General features: G+C 38.9%; 2 protein-coding genes across 6 annotated transcripts in view; one reads left to right on the plus strand and one right to left on the minus strand.

Moving 5' to 3' along the window:
- Nucleotides 1-13,034, minus strand: part of nkap (NFKB activating protein) — a 26,648-nt gene extending 13,614 nt beyond the window's left edge. For both annotated transcript variants that reach the window (XM_051934958.1, XM_028815865.2), the window contains exon 1: nucleotides 12,886-13,034. The gene's annotated coding sequence lies outside the window, so the exon portion shown is untranslated. The remainder of the gene's footprint in view (nucleotides 1-12,885) is intronic.
- Nucleotides 11,655-19,874, plus strand: part of zbtb33 (zinc finger and BTB domain containing 33) — a 19,746-nt gene continuing 11,526 nt past the window's right edge. The window contains exon 1 of one of the 4 annotated variants that reach the window (XM_051934951.1): nucleotides 11,655-11,762. The gene's annotated coding sequence lies outside the window, so the exon portion shown is untranslated. Of the gene's footprint in view, nucleotides 11,763-19,404; nucleotides 19,618-19,874 lie in introns of those variants that run through there. The other 3 variants (XM_028815868.2, XM_028815869.2, XM_028815867.2) reach the window with 3 other exon arrangements.

Here is a 19,874-nt window from a genome sequence, read left to right on the forward strand (position 1 = left end):
CCTCATCATAAGTTATATAGCACATTAAATGCTTTGTGTTAAGTGATTCGTTCAGAGATGGGCGTAACTCTGAATGGATGGCATAATTAAACATGTATAACGAAGATATTTTTAAAGTTCTGAACACTCCGTGGGCTAAGTTTATAACTAGTTTTAATTTCACAAAGACGTTTATCGTGTGGTGATTGGTTATGTGGTGAAAGAAAAAGGAAGGATAGGAACTGGGGTTTTGGTAGCCTACGTCAGATAGAGACAGCATGCATGCAATAAAGATAGCCCGCTCAGAAAAACATGCATTGAATTCTGTGTTCGTGTCTCCGACCAGCAGATCACAAACCCAACATTTACACAATATTTAAGTTAAACCTGTGCGACAGCTATTCATACATCCAGTTTTTTGGAGCCTCGTCACACCTGCCATAAAGTTCTCTACACTGAACATACACCTGGGGACCCCTTACTGCGAGGGAGCAGCACTACCGCCTCACTACCGTGCATGTGTAATACCTGCTTTAATGCATTTCATCATGAAAATTATATCAAGTATTTATCTTAGCATTCAAAATTTTCAGAAAGCAGGAATATCATGAAGTGAATGGATTCTGTATGGTGATCGCTGTCTTCTCTTAGTGTGGAGGAAGTCAGTTTAAGAAGCGTAGTGATTAACCACTGGGTCGAGGAATGTAACACAAAGCATTTAATGTGCTGCATTAATTTATGACGGGGTAAATTAAGTAATTGATTAAACATTGATTTTAGGAAGAAGTTTAGTTTACGACATTCTACTTTAATTATGAAGTAAACTATGAGAATAAAGTGGAAATGTCGATTTTAATCTCAACATAAACGGCGAGAATAAAGTGGAAATGTCGACTTTAATCTCGACATAAATGGCGAGAATAAAGTGGAAATGTCGACTTTAATCTCGACATAAACGGCGAGAATAAAGTGGAAATGTCGACTTTAATCTCGACATAAACGGCGAGAATAAAGTGGAAATGTTGACTTTGTTCTCGACATATAGTTTGTTTTTTTCTTCCCAGTATAGCTTAGCTTGAAGCAAGGTCCATATTAATGCAGTTTGCCTAAATGATGGTTCAGTTGGTAAAGATGTCAAAACCAAGTTGCACTTGTTGTATTTTATTTTAATTTGGTGAATGCTGTGTAATGCACCTGGGCTTGAAGTCTTGAAGTAATAGTGTAACTATCAGTAATAATACTATTATTTATTTTATTGTTATTATTTATTAGTTTAAATATTATGCAGTTTAATGATGATAAAGTTGTTGAAAAAGTCACTTTAACGTGTCAGTGGACAGAGATTGTTAACATTAACAGAAAATGTAGTTGGTTTACAAAAAATATTTACTATTTATTCCTTTTCTAAGACATATTCGGTGCAATACAATTTTTGACAAGCACTTCTGGATATTTTACTAAGTCTAAATGCCTCTTTGTATGGTTGAAAATATGTTGTCAAAATTATAGTTTGTTTTTGCAAAATTTGTTCAATAAAAAGGTTCTATATTTTGACTGCATCTGTCATGCAATGTGATACCTTCTTCATTAGTGCCACCCCCTTGAAAACTATCACTTTTGGGGCAATGCAAAACTGTATTAATACTTGTGTGCACATTAAAATGTTTTTTTTTTGTACAATGTACAATACTCTTGACAGTGGAATAGGTTATTCTTAGCCAATAATTGCAGTGGAAAATGTGGTTAACATCCATTCATGCATGGCGAAAAAAATACCGTTGAATACCGTAAAACCAGGATAATTTAGAAAAATACCGTGATATAGAATTTTGGTCATACCGCCCACACCTAACATGACATCTTAGGTAGAGTTTGCTAAAAGACATATAACAGACTCTGAAGTCATGTGGGAGAAGGTTCTATGGTCTGATGAGTCCAAAATTGAGCCCTTTAGACATCAGACAAAATTCCATGTTTGGTATAAGCCAATAACAGTACACTATCATAAACAAACCATACTCAGCATGAAGCATGGTGTTGGGCAGTGCCATGCTGCCGGGGATGCTTCTCTGTAAAAGGCACTGGATGGCTTGTGAGGGCACAGGATGAAATGTATGGAGTAAAAATCATGGAAATCATGGACAAAACCTGATGCTGTCTGCAAGAAACCTGTGCTTTGGGAGAAGATTTGCTTTCCACCAGGACAATGACCCCAAGCATAAAGCCAAAGCTACATAGGAATGGCTTAAAAACAACAATGTTAATATCTAGGAGTGGCAGAGTCTGAGTCCACATTCCAATCAAACTGAGAATTTGTGGCTGGACTTGAAGAAGGCTGCTTATTTGCAATCCCCATGCAACCTGACAGAGTTTGAGCATTTTTTCAAAGAAGAATAAAGCTGACTGATCATCACTGGCATGACACAAATAGGCAAGTGGAGACTGTCACTCTTATCTCAGCAGAGTGGCCCAGACTGCCTGCTTTTGTCAGAGGTGCATGCATCACATGCTCCGACGTGCCTTCAGGTCACATACCACACGGAATACGAAATGTGCTGAAAGCTGCCAATGGCGACATGTGTTACAAAAGCAGGCTGATCTTCTTCATCATTCATGTGAGTAAGACATTTATTTACCTGACCCAAGTCCTTATCGCATTCCGCTCTCAAACAAGGCGATAGCACCCTCCATTGTGTGACCTCAGTTTGTGTGTGTCTTGACAGCCACAATCATCCATGCTCCCTGTGAAAGTCACTACTCAGAGCTAGCACATGAATGACCAGGAGAAAAACAGTGCCATCTATTCACCATCAAGAACACATGATACACTTCTTCATAAAAGAAAAGAGCAAACAAATCAATGTCACAAAGAAAACCAACAGCTCTAACACTGCACGCCGGCAAACCAGATGCAGCAAAGGTTTCACTGCTAACCCACAACAGATCAGAGGGCAAAAAGATTCTACTGCACATTCCAAAGCAAGATGTAGGCCTGAATGTAGAGCCATTGAGAACCGAGCTGAAACTGTGGGCTATCGATATGCCAGATTGAACCCCCAATACAAATTAAAACCTGGCAAACACATTTACTTGTGTCCCTGGATACAAACAGATCTTCCACCACTTACCACTAATGCACACTTATGATAATTGCTTTTACAGCCCAACTTCAATGTATGTTAAATAAACACTACTTGGGCAACTTGGATCTGCTATGTACTTACTGTAGGGCACTATGTTTCCAGCGGGAAAACAAAAGACTATGTTGCCAAAGTCAAAGCATATTGCATTCATAAAGCATGTTTAGCACCATGCATATTAGGGTTGTCAAAAGTATTGAAATATTGATAAGTACTAATTCGAACTTTTAAAAATTACTTCAATACTAATTTTTTATGTTATCAATTCCACAGCCTACATTATGAACATACTTGCAGTTCGCCATGGCTCAAATTGCAGGCCCAATTCCATCCACCCACTTCACTTGAAAAATGCCCAACTTATCCTTTAACATTGCCTGGATGCATGCGTAGAAACATCAATAAAAAAATTGAAGCCTGTATTTTTTGATAAGATTACAGCTGTACCTGTCAAAACTATTCCACAAAAGAGCATCATGTTATGTACTTCAACAAACATTTTAAAAGAGTTTTTCAAACATGCTACTCAGGTTAACTGATAATTTGTTTTGATTTTGAAATTACATTGTGCACATTTGTAGCTGCTACCCTTCTGTATGTATGATTCTTTATTGTTGCAGAGCAACATGTACAGTAATTTGCATTTGCCTTACAGCCTGATCATTGTCAGCACTGAGTGTGCACAGCGGTCTTCCGCTTAAGTCCTCATTGAAATGTAATTTGGTTTAACTGCCGATTCTATATTTGTCTGTGCATGTGTGACAGGGTCCTGCAATAGACTGGACCTGTGGGGCTGGTCTCTGATTTGCAATAGATGTGGCTGCAGTGAGCACTGGTTCCCTGTGACCTCAAACTGAATTAAAAAAGTTTGAAAATGTTACTTTAAGAATAAAACAAATTTTGCAAAAAAGTTTCTTTTTAGAGCATGCCATACACTCGGGACATAATACAGTTAAAAAATGTATTTAATGAAACACTACATGTTAACGCACTTTATCTCTGCTATCTCAATTAGAACGCTATAAAATTTTACATCTGCTCTCTGATGTGTATTTAATCCCAGACATCAACTGTCCTCACTAGACTACATATTTAGAATCACTTGAATTCACGGTGGCGCAGTGGGTAGCGCTGCTGCCTCGCAGTTGGGAGACCTAGGGACCTGGGTTCGCTTCCCGGGTCCTCCCTGCGTGGAGTTTGCATGTTCTCCCCGTGTCTGCGTGGGTTTCCTCCGGGCGCTCCGGTTTCCTCCCACAGTCCAAAGACATGCAGGTTAGGTGGATTGGCGATTCTAAATTGGCCCTAGTGTGTGTGCTTGGTGTGTGTGTGTGTTTATGTGTGTCCTGCGGTGGGTTGGCACCCTGCCTGGGATTGGTTCCTGCCTTGTGCCCTGTGTTGGCTGGGATTGGCTCCAGCAGACCCCCGTGACCCTGTGTTCGGATTCAGCGGGTTGGAAAATGGATGGATGAATTCACTTTACAGTGAAAAACTATGAGAGCTTAAGACTGATGGATGAAGACTGGAACATAAACTGATCATCTGGTGTTCTCGTCTCCAACACTATAGATAAGCACTGAAACTCAGCACTGACATTATAAACATCACATAAGGCAAAAATAAGTCAGGCACAGGTATTGGATTAGAAGAAAAAAAAACTTTGTATCAGGTCGGCTTTACCTTTCTTCTTTGTTCATTTGTACATGATAATGATTAACAAACAAACTGATGAGTACCATATCATATTTGCGAGAAATCAACTTTCTTCTGATAGCACAGTTCATTAGCATTAAGTAAAACTTTTAAAATGCTTATGCAAATTTGTAAAAAAAAAAAAAAAAAGCTAGTATATAACTGAGCATTATGGGCTCACATACTACTGTTAAATAAAACAAAAGACCTCTGTGGCAAGTGGCTGGGAGTGGCACCCAGCTGGGATGCCTGGAAGGACCGGAGGAGGGATTACACCTACTCCAGACCACAAGGGGGCGACCACCCTGGTGGCTTTGGGGACCACGGGAACTGAGCTTGGAAGCTCAACCATATAGGTGCCCGTGGTCACCGCCAGGGGGTGCCCCAATGCCTGGAGAGCCCTGGTCCTTAGCACTTCCGCCACACCCGGAAGTGCTAGGGGGAAGACGACCAGGGACACCCGGAGTGCTTCCGGGTGCACAGCCAATACTTCTGCCACACTGGGGAGTGCCGGCGGAAGATTATCGGGAGGCACCTGGAGCACGTCCGGGTGATTATAAAAGGGGCCGCCTCCCTCCATTCGTTGGCTTGAGTCGGGAGTGGAGAAGGACGGAGCTCGGGAGGAGAAGAAAGGAGGCAGCCTCAAGAGAGGCATTGTGTGAGAGGCCTGAACTTTGGGGGAGTTTTGGGGTTGTGTGTGTCACTTATTTTTAAATAGAATGTGCAATAAACGTGTGCTGGGTGAACCACTGGTGTCCGCCTGTCTGTGTCCGGGCCGAGCTCCACACCTTATAGAGGGATTAATTTGTTCGGGTTTGGCATGTCTTATCCTTGCATTGGCCTCATTGTGTCCCACATGGTTGTTCACGTTTCTTTCAGTGTTATTGGATGCCACCTTGCTGCTAGAAGCAGTGACATTGTCTTTTTCCTGACTATCTGTAAAGTCAGTCTTATTAGTATCAACTGCAACATTTGCAACTTGTTTAAATCATCAATAATTTTTTTTGTTAGTTTTCAGCAAAACAACATCTTTTGCTTGTCTCTGTTCATTTTTTTTTCCTTTTGCAGCACCACTAGGCTCTTATCTTGAATGACCATCCACTTTGTCTTTACCTACTTTATGGCATGGAAACACATTAAATGCAAGATCTTATAAAAGTGATCTTTTTAAACACCTGTGCTGATTGTGTCCTATCAATCTACCAATATTTTTCTTTTAAAAGGTTTTATTTAGGTCTGATTGGATACATTTATAATTGTGAGGATCAAAGTGGGGTAAGCACCTGCTGAGGATTTATCCTGTTATCAGGCAATTTTTTCTTGCATTTGCGACAGCAGTTTTGCGAGCAGAGCCCCAGGGTATGTACTCAATTTACCCTCATGGAAGATCTGGCCATGCTGCCACCAGAGAAGAACATTTTTCTCAAGGGAATAATTCACTGAAAAGAAAATCCTAAAGTTTTTAAAACTACAAAGATTATCCTTCAGTGTGCACAAAAGAAGATTTGTCATAATTGACTTGTCATGATTTTACCCATTTGTCAAGATAGATAAAATGGTTACACTCCACTCCTTTCTTTTCACTGTGTTATCCTTTTCAACCTGATCTATCTTAACACTGTCCCTACTTTTCATGAAACATTTCTTTCTTCATCAGATGTCTCTGATGCTCGCTCTGACCACTTGTTCTTTGTTTCAGTTGCACCAAAGCTTGCACATAATTTTCCTTTGGGAGCAATCTAATCTCTCTAAACTCCCATACAGTTTCAAATCTTTATTACCAAAAACCTTGAAACACATAGTTGATCATAAACTAATATCTCTTTGAATCTTTCCAGCCTACCACAAGACTGCTTGCATGTATACTATAAATGGCTTTCTTCTTACCGCTGATATGTGATGTTCCTGTGCACTCTTTATCTGATTGTTTCCTTTGATACTCATGACGAAAACAATACTACATCACTCGAAGAACTATAATGTGCCTCCCCAATGTGAGCAAAGCTTGTTGGAGAAAGCACCCTCTCTCTAACCCCATCCCTTTATGTTTTATGCCTCAAGATCCAGTCTTTCTTTTCAGTATTAATATACCTCCTGGAGAATGCATGGTCAAGGTCACTCTTTGCTTCAATGACATAATTGCAACAATGTCTGTTAATTTTCAAAATTTGAATGCAAACAAGAGCTTCTTGTTGGATTTCAATCTTAATTCAAAACCCTGTCTCCTTCTCATTTCAGCTTTTGCAAATGTTTGAGTTACTCTTCACGGCAAAAAAACCCAAACAATATACAATGTCACATCATTCTCAAACTCAGTACAAGGTTGCAGGGAGTCTGAGCCTATCCTAAAAGTCTTCAATGGGGTGTCTGCCCTTCACAGGACCCAATCATCTTTAAATCTTTGGGGATATGGGAAGAAAACACAAACACATCAGAATCAGAATCACATTTATTGGCCAAGTATGCATGCATGCAAGGAATTTGACTCCGGTTTTAATGGCTTTCCAAATAGAAGTTATTCACACAGCTGAGAAAAAAAAAAAAAAAAAAAAACAAGACAGAGAATGTAAAAATATATATGTATACAAAGCACAGAGTGTAACTCAGTGCAAGAAATACTGGAACAAGTTCAAAAGGTCTTTGGCCTGGATGTGAGGGGTCGGTGATGATTATTCCTGTACGTTTTATGACCCTGGAATAGTACGCGTCCTGTAAAGTGGGCAGGCTGGCACCAGTGATATTTTTGGCAGATTTGACTATTCATTGTAGCCTGGTTTTGTCATGTTTAGTCACTGACCCAAATCACACTCTTATGGATGAGCAGAGAACAGACTCAATGACTCCTGTGTGGAACCAAATCAGCAGCTTCTGTGGAAGTTTGAACTTCCTCAGCTGTCACAGTAAGTATATTCACTGTTGTGCCTTTTTTATGATTGACCCTACATTGGTCTCCCACTTCAGGTCCCAGGAGATTATGGATCCCAGAACATAAAGGCTTTCATAACTGTCACAGCAGTATTAAGTATGGACAGGGGAGATAATATTGTGGGACCTATCTTAAAATCCAATGTAATCTCCACAGTTTTGAGAGTGTTTCGCTCCTTACTACACCAAACGGCCAGCTGCTCAGCCTCCCACCTGTAGGCAGACTCATCACCGTTTCTGATAAGCCCAATGATGGTTTTGTCATCTGCATATTTGATACATTTGACAGAGGGGTCCTTAGAAGTGCAGTCATTAGTGTTGATGGAGAAGAGCAACAGGGAGAGCACAAATCCCTGTGGGGCGTACATGTTGATCGTATGATAGCTAGATGTGAGTTTCCCAAGTTTCTCTTGCTGTTTCCTATTGGTAAGGAAATTGGTGATCGATTGACAGGTGGAGGCAAGAATGGAAAGCTGGGTGAGTTTCAAGTAGAGGAGTTCTGGGATTATTGTTTTGAATACAGAGGTGAAGTCTACAAACAGAATCCTTGCATATGTAATATGCACATCACATAGCTATATATGCATAACTGTGGAAGTAAATGAGATTTGCCTTATGATCCTGAACTGTCTACAACGGTCAGAAAATTAACGCATGCTTAGAGGATTACAAGGGTGCTCCGCCCCCTGCTCGCTTTGCTCGCCTACCCCCGGCGTTTTGAACCCGTGCCCGCTGGGCAGCCATAGTTTCAGATGCGCGTTGTAGGAGCTTGCGTTGTTTTGAACCCGTGCTTGCCCTGCTTTTGCGGTTTGAGACGCGCGTTGTAGGCGTATATCCGTCAGTCGAGCTCGTTCGGTTTGAACCCGTGCCTGGTTTGCCTGCGAAGTTTCAGACGGTGGGTCGCGTTCGGCGTTTTGTATGATCCCAAGCAGCACATTATTCCTAACTTCACTCCGCAGTAGTGCCACGCACAATATGGCGGTGACGCCTGCGCCTTCACTACGCAGTAGTGCCACTCACAATATGGCGGCGACGCCTGCGCCTTCCGTATTATGTCGGGTTTTACCATGCTGTGTAGGCGCCTTTGCCTTCCGTACTGTCCCGCGCCTTCCGACGCGCGATGTAGGCGCCTGCACCTTCCGGGTCTGCCTCCGCTGTGTGGTGTGGACGTTTAACTGTCGTGTTTTCTGCTTTTATATTCTGTATCTCGCTGTGCATGTGTTTTGTGCCTAGGTTTTTTTGAAGCTGTTGCATTCCAGTTTTCATCATCTGTAACCTGCTCTCCATGTGTTTGGCCCCGTTCTTTAACCTCTTTATGACGTTTTACTTTGTTTTCTACTCTGTCTTTTATTTCTGACCTCGCTTTATCCTGCTTTTGTTTCAATCACACCTGGTCCGTGGTGATTATATTCTCCCTTTTTCGAGTACTAATTTCCATTTGTTTGCGATACTGTGATCTTTACTGTACTGTCAATAATGCATCACTGTAATGTGATCCACCTATGCTGTATAGTTTGGACGTGTGAGGATGACGTACGTTTAATACGGAGCGTCCACCCGTGTCACTCTGGGGCCCCCCATTGTTAATACGGAGCTTCTTCCGTACTATCATGCGGTGCATTGTGGACCACTGCGAACTCCGTGGTGTTTCCTGTTTCACTTTGTACCTCGGTCAGTCGAGCGGTTTCTTTTTGGAGCCGTGCCTGCCTGGTTTGCGGCATGTCAGACGGTTCGCAGTCTCTCCCGTTTCGCTCTGGGGCGGGGGGGCTTTGTGTGGCGCCTGCGCATGTTCGTAGTCTCTCCCATTTCACTCTGGGGAGGGGGGCTTTGTGTGGTGCCTGCGCACTATGTCTCCTGCGTCCATGGGTAGGTCCCTGCGTCCATATCCGGTTTACCATTCTCGGTTAGTAATATGCATGTTTTGACATGTTCATTGCAATCAGAGGATGAATGCGTAGCATTCATTCCTTTATTGGAACCATACAGGACAATGTATTAAAAACCCATTAATCTCACGATCACTTCATCTCCTCTTATAAATTTGTGACGCTACAGCTTAAACAATTGCAACTCATATCTGAACAGTCAAATTATTTCAATCTCATAGAATGCACAAATCTATTTCTCAACTAACCCCATAATGGGGTAAAAGTAGTAATAATGAAAGCTTGTATGAGTTTTGGATTTTTTTTTTTGTGTTTAGGCACAGTTCCAACAGCCACATGCTGAAATTCTCCTACTTCGAAAATAAAGGATTTCCAGACTTGACTTCTGCTGTTTTTCTTTTCAAGATGTGTTAACACAATGCTGTAGATTCATCACTGTGAGCCATTTTCCTTTGTCATTTTTTACTCCTGTTTTTCTCATGTACAATTATTGTGCCTTCCAAAGTAATACATCTACTTGCTGTCTCACACTAGTGCCAAAGTACTAGTTCTGTGACATCCCTATTACAGATTCTATAGCATTATTTTCAAATATCTGTGTTAGGTTTACAAAGCAGATGAATGCAAAAATCATATCATCATTAAACAATTGCTTGTATAATACCAACTTTCCATACTCAACAGCCTCCAACACCAGACTTGTTAGGCAACTTTTGAAAAAAATGCATCTAGTTTCTGTAGCTCCTATTCTCTGTCATATTCTCACTATAGCCTTAATGATCTTGGTTTTTTTTTATTATATTACCTTAAAGCTATGTCTACACTACTATGTTTTCATTTAAAAACAGCATTTTTACATGAAAACCCATCCCCTCCACAATAGCATTTTCACATCATTTGTGACAGTATCTGCTTCCACACTAAAATCAACTAAAAATGCATATGTCATTTGTTTACACTGTGCATCTCCAGATCAGGAAAAAAATCCTTGAAGTGATGGTAACACCACCAGCCACAGGACTTATCACTAAACTGTAGCAGCAGGTAAATTACTTGTCTTTTGTGCATGTACGCTGCATTCAAACAATTTCTGTAGATGCACACAGGTAAGCAGCACAACAAGCGTCACAGAAAAACAAGTATTCTTTATCTGCTCTGTTGGAATATGTTATTCGTTGGTGAAAGGCGAACAGTTGAGTAACAAGATGATGTAATGAGCAGGATCCAATCAGGAAAAGTCTACACAATAAGAAAGAAAACAACCAGGGCATAGTTAGAGTCTGCATTTTCGCCTGTCCACACCACAGCTCTAATGCTGTCTTTTCAGAAGTTGTAAACACCAGGGTAGTGAGGATAAAAGGCAAAAACAGAGACTAATGTCCACGTTTTTAAACGAAAACGTAGTAGTATGGACGGGGCCTAAATTAGATAGATAGATAGAGATAGATAGATACTTTATTAATCCCAATGGGAAATTCACATTCTCCAGCTGCAGCATAATGATACAATAAATAAAATTATATTAAAGAATGATAATAATGCAAATTGCAGAGTTATCGGCTTGCCAAAGAGTACTCTATAAGGTACTGTATGTATACGTTAATCAGATTAAGATGGTAAAACAAGTAAATATGATTTAGTTTACAATGCCAGGATATCTCATGTTTCTTATTCATAAGAGATCTTTAAAACTACTATGTCCTTCTTCTGTGGTCATAGTAAAATCTTTTACAACTAAATTCCAGCTCTTAAAGTAATTGCCAGAGAAACAGGAATTTAAAACATACAAATAGTGGGTTAAACCTGACATAATTCAAAAGTACTTTATTATGTAACAATTACATTTCATAAGACAAACTGTAAATTATGACTACAGACTTAGAAAACATACTTTTTTATGAACAGCTGCTCGTTTCCTTGGCAACCGTACTAATGGTGATGATTCGTCTAGCTTGGCCCACTTACACGTTGAAAGTAAACGCTGGTGCACGGCTGTCTTTTAAATAAATTTGTGAAAGTAAGTAAATAGAAAGCGTCTGGTTAGTAGGCTTTTGACGCGTCATGCAAAACGATTGGATGAGTGGGACCTGCAGCGGAGCGGGCTATTCGTTGTGAAACTTGGAGAAGATCCATGCAAGCAGTGGTATGAATAACGTTGAATTATTTGCTTCTGGGTACGGAAATTGGGAAAGTGAATCTGTTTATAAAAGTTCATCAGTAACTTGCCTGCTAACGTAACATGTTCACCTACTATTTAAAAAAAGTTAAAAACAAAGTCAAGTTTAAATATGTGGGACAAGGAACAGCTCTGACTTCGGACAAGATCAACAAAGCAAAAGCCCAGATATTATACCCTTCTGTATTCAAGGATTCAGAATTTGGTGCTGTTAACTTTGTCGGATGGAATCCAAATTCTGGATTTGCGCAACCTTCCTTCGACTTGCACAGCCTCATTTAAATGTGAACTTGCTTTGTATTGAATGCTGGACTTTATATTTGAATTTTTCTGTAGATCGGAAGGACGCTAGAAGTTAGATGTTCATAAAATTCCGAAATACTCGGCGCTGCTATAGCAATTTCATAATTGTCAGTGTTATCAAGCCTATACATTGTTAACCTGTTATACAACTAACGTATATAGTATTTTCGAAGTCGGCCACAAGGACTTACTGTAAAAAGCAAACAATGAGTCACTCTTTTAACCTATATCTACTTAAAACTGATAAAATATATTCTTTATTTAAAACCACTTTTGACAAGTTATTTATTTAGTGTATTTTATTGAATACATAACGTCCATATAACTCAAATTGTAATTCGATTGCTTTTTTCATTAACGGCTAATTAATTCTCATTGATAATGTATTTTTTGTATTAATGCAATTGTAGATGAATAATTTTTGCCAAAATATATTACAACTATATCGATTTCCTGCCTGTAAAGTAAATGCGCAATCAAATAAGTCACTGAGTGTTACGGACGGCCGAACTGCAAAGGAACTTTTTTCACACGTTCCGATTTATCAGATGGCAGATTTGTGAAACGTGCGATTTCACACTTACTGAATTTTTACGTTGAGGTTACCGTTTATTAAATTTCATTATGACGTCAAGAATAATTAAAAACTCGCCAGCATGCTTTGTTAATTCGCTAAACATTTAAAAAGAAGCTGACAAAATATTGTTCGATAGATTGTTTTAAATACTACTAAATTAGGTACAATTAACTATTATAATTAAAAAAGAGAAAGTATTGGGACACTTACCCACTACAACCGACATTGTTTATATCGATGACACGACTAGCTGGTGCGTTAGGAAAATCTTCCCCTCAACTATGCGGACCAAAGCAAAGTGTTCCTCTTTCCGAGCAGTATGCTGAACCAGATTGCTTGATATTTTGAGTTAACTTGTTTGTTATTAATCATAAATCCGGTACATTATAAGTAGATATACATATTTTAAACTTTTGTACCAGGTTCATGTCATAATTGTGTTTCAGAGTTAATTATGCCTGTTTTGAAGCACTGATCCTTCAGCCTCTCCGCTCAGTTACATAACGCCCACTATCCCTGCACCCTGCAGTGCATTGATCACTCCTGGGGGCCCCTATGGATGCGGTTTTTTTAAATATTACCAGCTTCATAATAAACAACGAGTTGGTTTACCTACATGAAGTGAAGAGTCCGTCATGCTATATCAGCAAGACAAAGGAGCTAGTGGTACATTTAGGGAGAAAACAGCCGGGGGACTAACATCACCTCAGTATTAACAACACTCAGGCGGAGAAGGTGGACAGTTTCAGATACTTGGGTGTTCACAACACAAAAGACCTGAACTGGGCCAAACACATAGTGAAGAAGACAACGTGTTTACCACCTCAGATACTTCAGCGATTTCAGGCTCCACTACTAGATACTTAAAGAACCTCCACACACCCACCATTGAAAGGAACCTGAAAGGAAGTATTAGCACCTGGTTTGGAAACAGTATGAAGCAGGTCTGCAAGGTTCTGCTGACAGGACATCTATACCAGGTGATGTTAGACCAGGACAAAACAAATGTTTAGTGATACAGCAGTGCGCAAAAGTATTCAATCCCCCTGAAAGTCACGGCAGCCTTAATTCTGTTGGAGTATGTGCCAGTTTTACACTTTGTTCAGAAGTGATCCTTCGTCATTCTTTTTGGCAGATTTAATGGAGATCCTCTAGCTTGGTGGGATGGCTTCTGGACAGCAGTTTTCAAATAGGGTCACAAATTCTATATAGGGTTAAGATGTTAAGGTCAGGGCTTTAACTTGGCCATTCCAAAACATTCACCTTTCTGTTTTTGAGCCATTCCAGTGTTACTTTGGATTTATGCTTAGAGTCATTGTCATGTTGAAAGATGAATCTTTTCCTGAGCTATAGGTTCATAGCATACTGGAGCAAGTTCTCCTATTGTATTTGTATCCATCCATTGTCCCTTCAACTCTTAGAAGATTCCCAGTCCCAGCACATGAAAGCACCCCCAAAGAGCATTGCAGACTTCTGAGCATAACAGTTGGATTTTTAATAACTTCTTTCACCAGTTGACGTCTTGCTCTGATGTTTAGTTTTGAGGGATGGTCTGTTCTAGTAAAAGTCTGGGTGCTGTGATGAACCTTCCACTTTTTGATGATGGCTCCAACAGTGCTTAACGGGACATTCAAACTCTGGTAGTTTTTGTAGCCATTTTATGCCTTGTGCATTTCAATGACTTTGTTTCTCACATCAACAGAATGCAATTTTTCTTCATTTTTGCTGTGATTGTACAACAAATACTATTGCCTTTACAAAGGGTGCTTTTTATATCAATAGAGATATAAAGGACTCGCAAGTAGTTCCTAGTTATGTTTAATTAATTTTGTGTTGTTCGTTATTAATTTGTCATTTGTGTAAACCTGGAGCTTCCAAAGCACAGAGGTTTAAATACTGTACTTGTGCAAACCCTAATTTTGAGCTTTTCTTCTTCAGTTAAATATCTACAGAAAATGGTTTATTTTGACTTGGAAAATTTATTGTTACAGGATAAAAGTTCTCATTAAAACAATGAATGGATAAATATGCGTACAACTCTTTTGTCAGGCAGATAATTATGATGACTTTCAAGGGGATTTAATACTTTTGCACACCACTGTATCAACCATCCTAATATATTACATTATATTATATTGAATTATTTAAGGTGACATTATTTATTTATTGTTTGTTTGTCAATTTTTTTAATTTCTGGGGTAATGCATACTATTGCCTTCATTTAACATAGTGATTTCTACTAATATTTATAAAGGAATGTGTTATTGTTGTCCTTTAATTTTCTAATTTAATGCACAGTTTTGGAGTTTAGCAACTAAGCATTTTACTACATATTGTACTATGTGTATAATTGCATGTGACAAAAAGAAATTATTTAATTTGATTCTTATAATTAATTGGTCTAATTGCTTAATGAACTGTCCTTTTTATTCCCTTATTCTATTAAATCCTGTATTTTTGCCACTTTTTAAAATGCTTATGTTTCCTTTGCTATTTGAGCCCTTATTTGTAGTGAATATTAAAAGGAAGCAGTCACTGTAATGCCATATTCACACGTCTGCCCATTTGTAAGAAACTAGCTGTGGTACCTGTATCAGTTTGGTTGAAATTGAAGTAATCAACATAGACCTCAGTGTGTGTTAACATTTGCAGCGCACCATCTATTGGCATGTATTTTGTAATGCATGTAGAAATACAATGAATTGCATGTGTCATTCCAACAGATGGTGCATCCCAAGCATTTGTAGTGATGAAATGCACCATCTGTTTAAATGACAAATGCATTTCCTATGTCTCTGTTATATTCTCTTTGGTGTGGGATTCATAAAAACAGTGTTAATGTTTGTGATGCACCATCTGTTGGAATGACAAATACAATACATTTTATTGCTAAGAAAACTTTGTGATGGGCCATCTGTTGGAATGACAGAGACATAGCAACTGGACAGACACACAGACACATCTTTTTTTTAAGGCGGATATTCTTTCATGAACAAACAGGTGAAAATGGCAGTGAAATAATTGCTTCCCTTGGGCATTCAATGTTGTTTGCACTGTTTTTTTACTAATCATCAGTATTTACATACAATTAATGGGGTACATTATACAAGAAAGAGCAAAAAAGAAAAGAAAAAGTCCACACTACTTTGTTCTTGTTTAAAAAACACAGACACCAGTCTCTGATTTTGCCTTTCATCCACACTACCCTGGCATTTTGAACCCCTGAAAAGCATAGACCCTCTAGAGTCAAATTCCTCTGAAAATGCAGCCTCTCTGTTGTAATGTGGTTGGGTGAAAAGAAAGCCTTTAATTGTGCTCAGATTTCCTTATGTTTATTACGTATCCCTTTCCTGACTGGATTCTGTTCATTACAATGTCTCATTCCCTGATTGGTCACCCTTTATGGAAGATAAACATATGGTACTTGTAGTGTTGCTTACCTGTAGACTTTTAAATTGCTTTTTTGCAGTTTAAATACTGCATACATGCACAAAAAGCAAATAATTTACTTTTTGCTACAGTTTTGTGATAAATCCCATGGCTGGTGGTTTTACCATCCTTTCAAGGATTATTTTGCTCATACACAGATGGCCAATGTAGGCAAACGTCTATGTCATATGCATTTTCAGTCATTTTAGTGTGGATGGAGGTGCTTTAGTAAACAATGTGAAAATGCTAGTGTGAACAGAAATTGTTTTTATTTAAAGACATTGTTTTAAAAGGAAAACATAGTGTGGACTTTGCGTTAAGCATTACAACAAGTATAGAAATATTTAAGAATTTTTTAGAAATAGTTATAAGTCAGATAACTAAACAATTACATCAATAAAAACTAAAAATAATGCATCAATTGTGAAATTTATTGGAGTAAAAACCTGCAACTATGGGGCCTCCCAGAACTGAACTAAGAAAACCACTGATATAGAGTGATTAATGGCCAAATTAATGACCACTCGAAATATTTAGTCATGAAGTGAAGATGTCCTTGCATGCAGGAGTAATCCTGAAGTATGGAAAATTTTGGCCTAGCTAACTGTACCTAATGTAATTTGTAGTGCTTCTTCCTTGACTAGAAATACCTGCTGGGGAAAAGAAAGTCTGTTTTGCCCACTAAACTAGTGGCAAGAACCAATGCTCATCAAATTTGAGTTCTGCCCTTATTTTTTGTGCATCTATTAATTTTTGCCTTGTGAATAATTTTTATCATTATGTTTATTAAATTACTGTGTCACTATCTTAGAATGTATTTTTTTTTATCACGGGCACTGCCACATTGTGTGTTACTTCATGGTCACAGTCATTATACCTATTGTTGGCCACATTACATGGGAAGGTGGTTTCATATGACATATTATATCATAACGGGGTCATAACTGCCTGCTATAGTGTTTGTAAAACTGCTGCCACTGGACCATTTTTATGTGTGGTCAATGTCACAAACACCTTTAATGTTTCTTATGAACAAGACCCCCAAAGTACACGAACCCCTTCACTTGGGGCAGCTGCTCACTGCTTACCTGCAGGGAACATGCCGTCTCTTTTTTGAGAGAGGACAATTAACTCTGTGTCCCCCTCCTCCATGCAGCACTGATCTTAACAAGATCATGAGGCTGGTGTACCTCAATGACTTTAGAGCTCTGTTGTCTGGAAGTATGTGCTCCTGATAAGATGTGAGGATAACCACAAGCATGGAGCTGGAGTTTGTCCTAGTGCAGTTGTTCTGAAGTTCAGTCCTGCACCCCCACCACCTTGGTTGCAGGTTTTTGTTTCTATCAGTTTCACAATGTTTATTTTACCTCTAATTGATCTCATTGTTTAAATAGTTAGCCCTTTTTTAGTCTTTTTCTTCCGTGTCTTCTTCTATTGTTGTGCATTCAAAAAAATCAAAGTAGTGTCAGATTAGTATTTATAAGATATTTAGAAATGTGTGTATTTTTACCATTACTTTAGCTTATAAGTTAACATTTCTTTTGCTGTTTTTTCTATTAATTTGCCTTTTTGCTGTGGACTTTGCTCTCTGAATTGTATCCTACTATATTGACAGCTAACAAGGAGTGGAGTAGACACAGGCATAAACATCAGTGAATGCTGAAAGGCTGCAGTTACTTCAATGACAGTCCTCCTATCATAGTGCTTAGTAAACAACAGCTGCAATAATGATAATACCTGGAAAAGAGGAGGATTGTGATGCTTTAAATCCAGGATAAAACCACTAAATTATCCCAAGATAATATGTATTAATGTTTGCTAAATACCAATTCAGATTTTGCAAATCCAGTTTTGTAGTTTTTTGATTGGCACTAAAACACAGAAGTTGGAAAAACACCACTTGTTTAATTAAGGCAGGAGTTCAAGTAAAACCAGAATTGGTTGGAACTTGCAACTGAATGACCCCCAGGACTAATCTTGAGAACCACTGGACAAAAGGGTGCCACAATATGACTCAGAGTTGCTGGGAGGAAAACTTTAATTGTTGTTTGCATGTATACACTAAACAAGCATTCTGAGCAATTGGCCATTTCAGGGATGCTGGATTCAGAGCTTTAAAGGGTATAATCTGATGACTGTATAGTTTTACTGGGAGACTTTAGAGACTTTAGGGGTCATTTGAGGAATGAAAGAAATACCTGCCTGATCAGAATCTATGTGGTTAATTGTGTTTGTAAGAATTACTTATGAATTTGAAAAAATCACTTTAGTTGTTTTTTTTTTGTCTCCTTCCTGATTTACTGGTACAAGAAACCCCCTCATGCAATATACCGTTTGATGTTTCTTGATTCCTACTTATGCAAGACATGACAGTTTTAGTGTTTCCCCTATTTTGGTCCCTCTAGGCCCCAAAAAAACAATTTTTAAGCCATTTTGGACCAGTGCCAAAGTTTGTGCACGAAATTGCACCCTCATGATGAAAAGAAAACCAATAGGTGTCTTCAGCAAAAATAATCAGAAGGACTTGAAGTTGTGCATGCCACATCTACTGAACCCAGGGTTTCACCCTTTAATGGGATGTGAGGGGTCAAAGTTACTCCTAGTCGCATAACTTTGAAAAAATGTGGATCCATATTATAGGCATTTGGAGTATCGTTTTATGCTAGTTTGAGATTATTAATTTCGAATATGATAATGCTTTCGATGTGTTATTCTTAACTGGTGGTCCTAGACCTCTTAGAGCCACTCCCAGAAGGTTTAAAATGACACATTTCAAACATAGGCATGTGGGGTATCGTTTTAGACTATATCAAGGTTAGTGATTACTAATACGGTAATGTTATGTTGATTTTTGATCCCTTACTAGGGATTTCGTTCTCTATGGACCTCTGTCAGAGGGTAAAAATTACAAGTATTTGGCCTTTAAACATTTAAAGTGAACCAAACATTTTAATATTTTAAATATTTGATGCAACTATTCATGTTTAGTATGTACTTGTACCTCATGAAGTAAATCATTGCATTTCTTGACGAAATCCCGAATTAGGCTAATTCTGACTTTTTGTCACCTGAGTTTACATGTTAGTCATGGATTGTACATATGGAGTGCCATGTTCAAACAAAATAAAACATGATGCATAGGATAAAATTAAAATAGCATTAAATTACTGAAAATTAAAATAGCATTAAATTACTGAATATGATTGCTCAGTAGGGGAAATGCATTTCTAAAATTTTTAACTTGTTTTGTTAGCACGGAATTGGTTTGCGTTGCAGGTTTTGCTTTTTGTACTCCTCGTCCACGCGGTGCCACGCAGTGATGATACTGTTCTCTTGCGACCCCAGCCGGATGTTTTTTGTCAGTAGGTCGAGCGGTGCGCGTGCGCAGTACAGAGGCAGAGAGGGCTGTGAGGGGGGCGAGCCCGGCCGTGTGTCTGTTGTTTCAGACGCCGAGGACATTATCAGTGAAGAGTGAGGGAAAGATTGTGCGTTTCCTTTTTCTTTTGGGGGCAGGTAATAAGCAAAACCTTAATTGAAATCTGTGTCAGCGCCAAGGTAGAATGACATTATATTAGAAATTCAAATGACGAGGCCGGCATTTTTTGCATTAATCCAAGTAAAAAGGCCGCAACCTGACTTGAACCAGGAAGAAAGCCTTGCATCGGAACTGTTACCCTTTATGCCGAACATTTCATTATTCATTGTCAAAGGTTGATTTTTATCATGGTTTTGCAGGCGTACCTGGAAGAGGGACGAGGCTGGTGATTTCT

Source organism: Erpetoichthys calabaricus, chromosome 12 (genome assembly GCF_900747795.2).
Source record: "Erpetoichthys calabaricus chromosome 12, fErpCal1.3, whole genome shotgun sequence".
Classification (NCBI taxonomy): domain Eukaryota; kingdom Metazoa; phylum Chordata; class Cladistia; order Polypteriformes; family Polypteridae; genus Erpetoichthys; species Erpetoichthys calabaricus.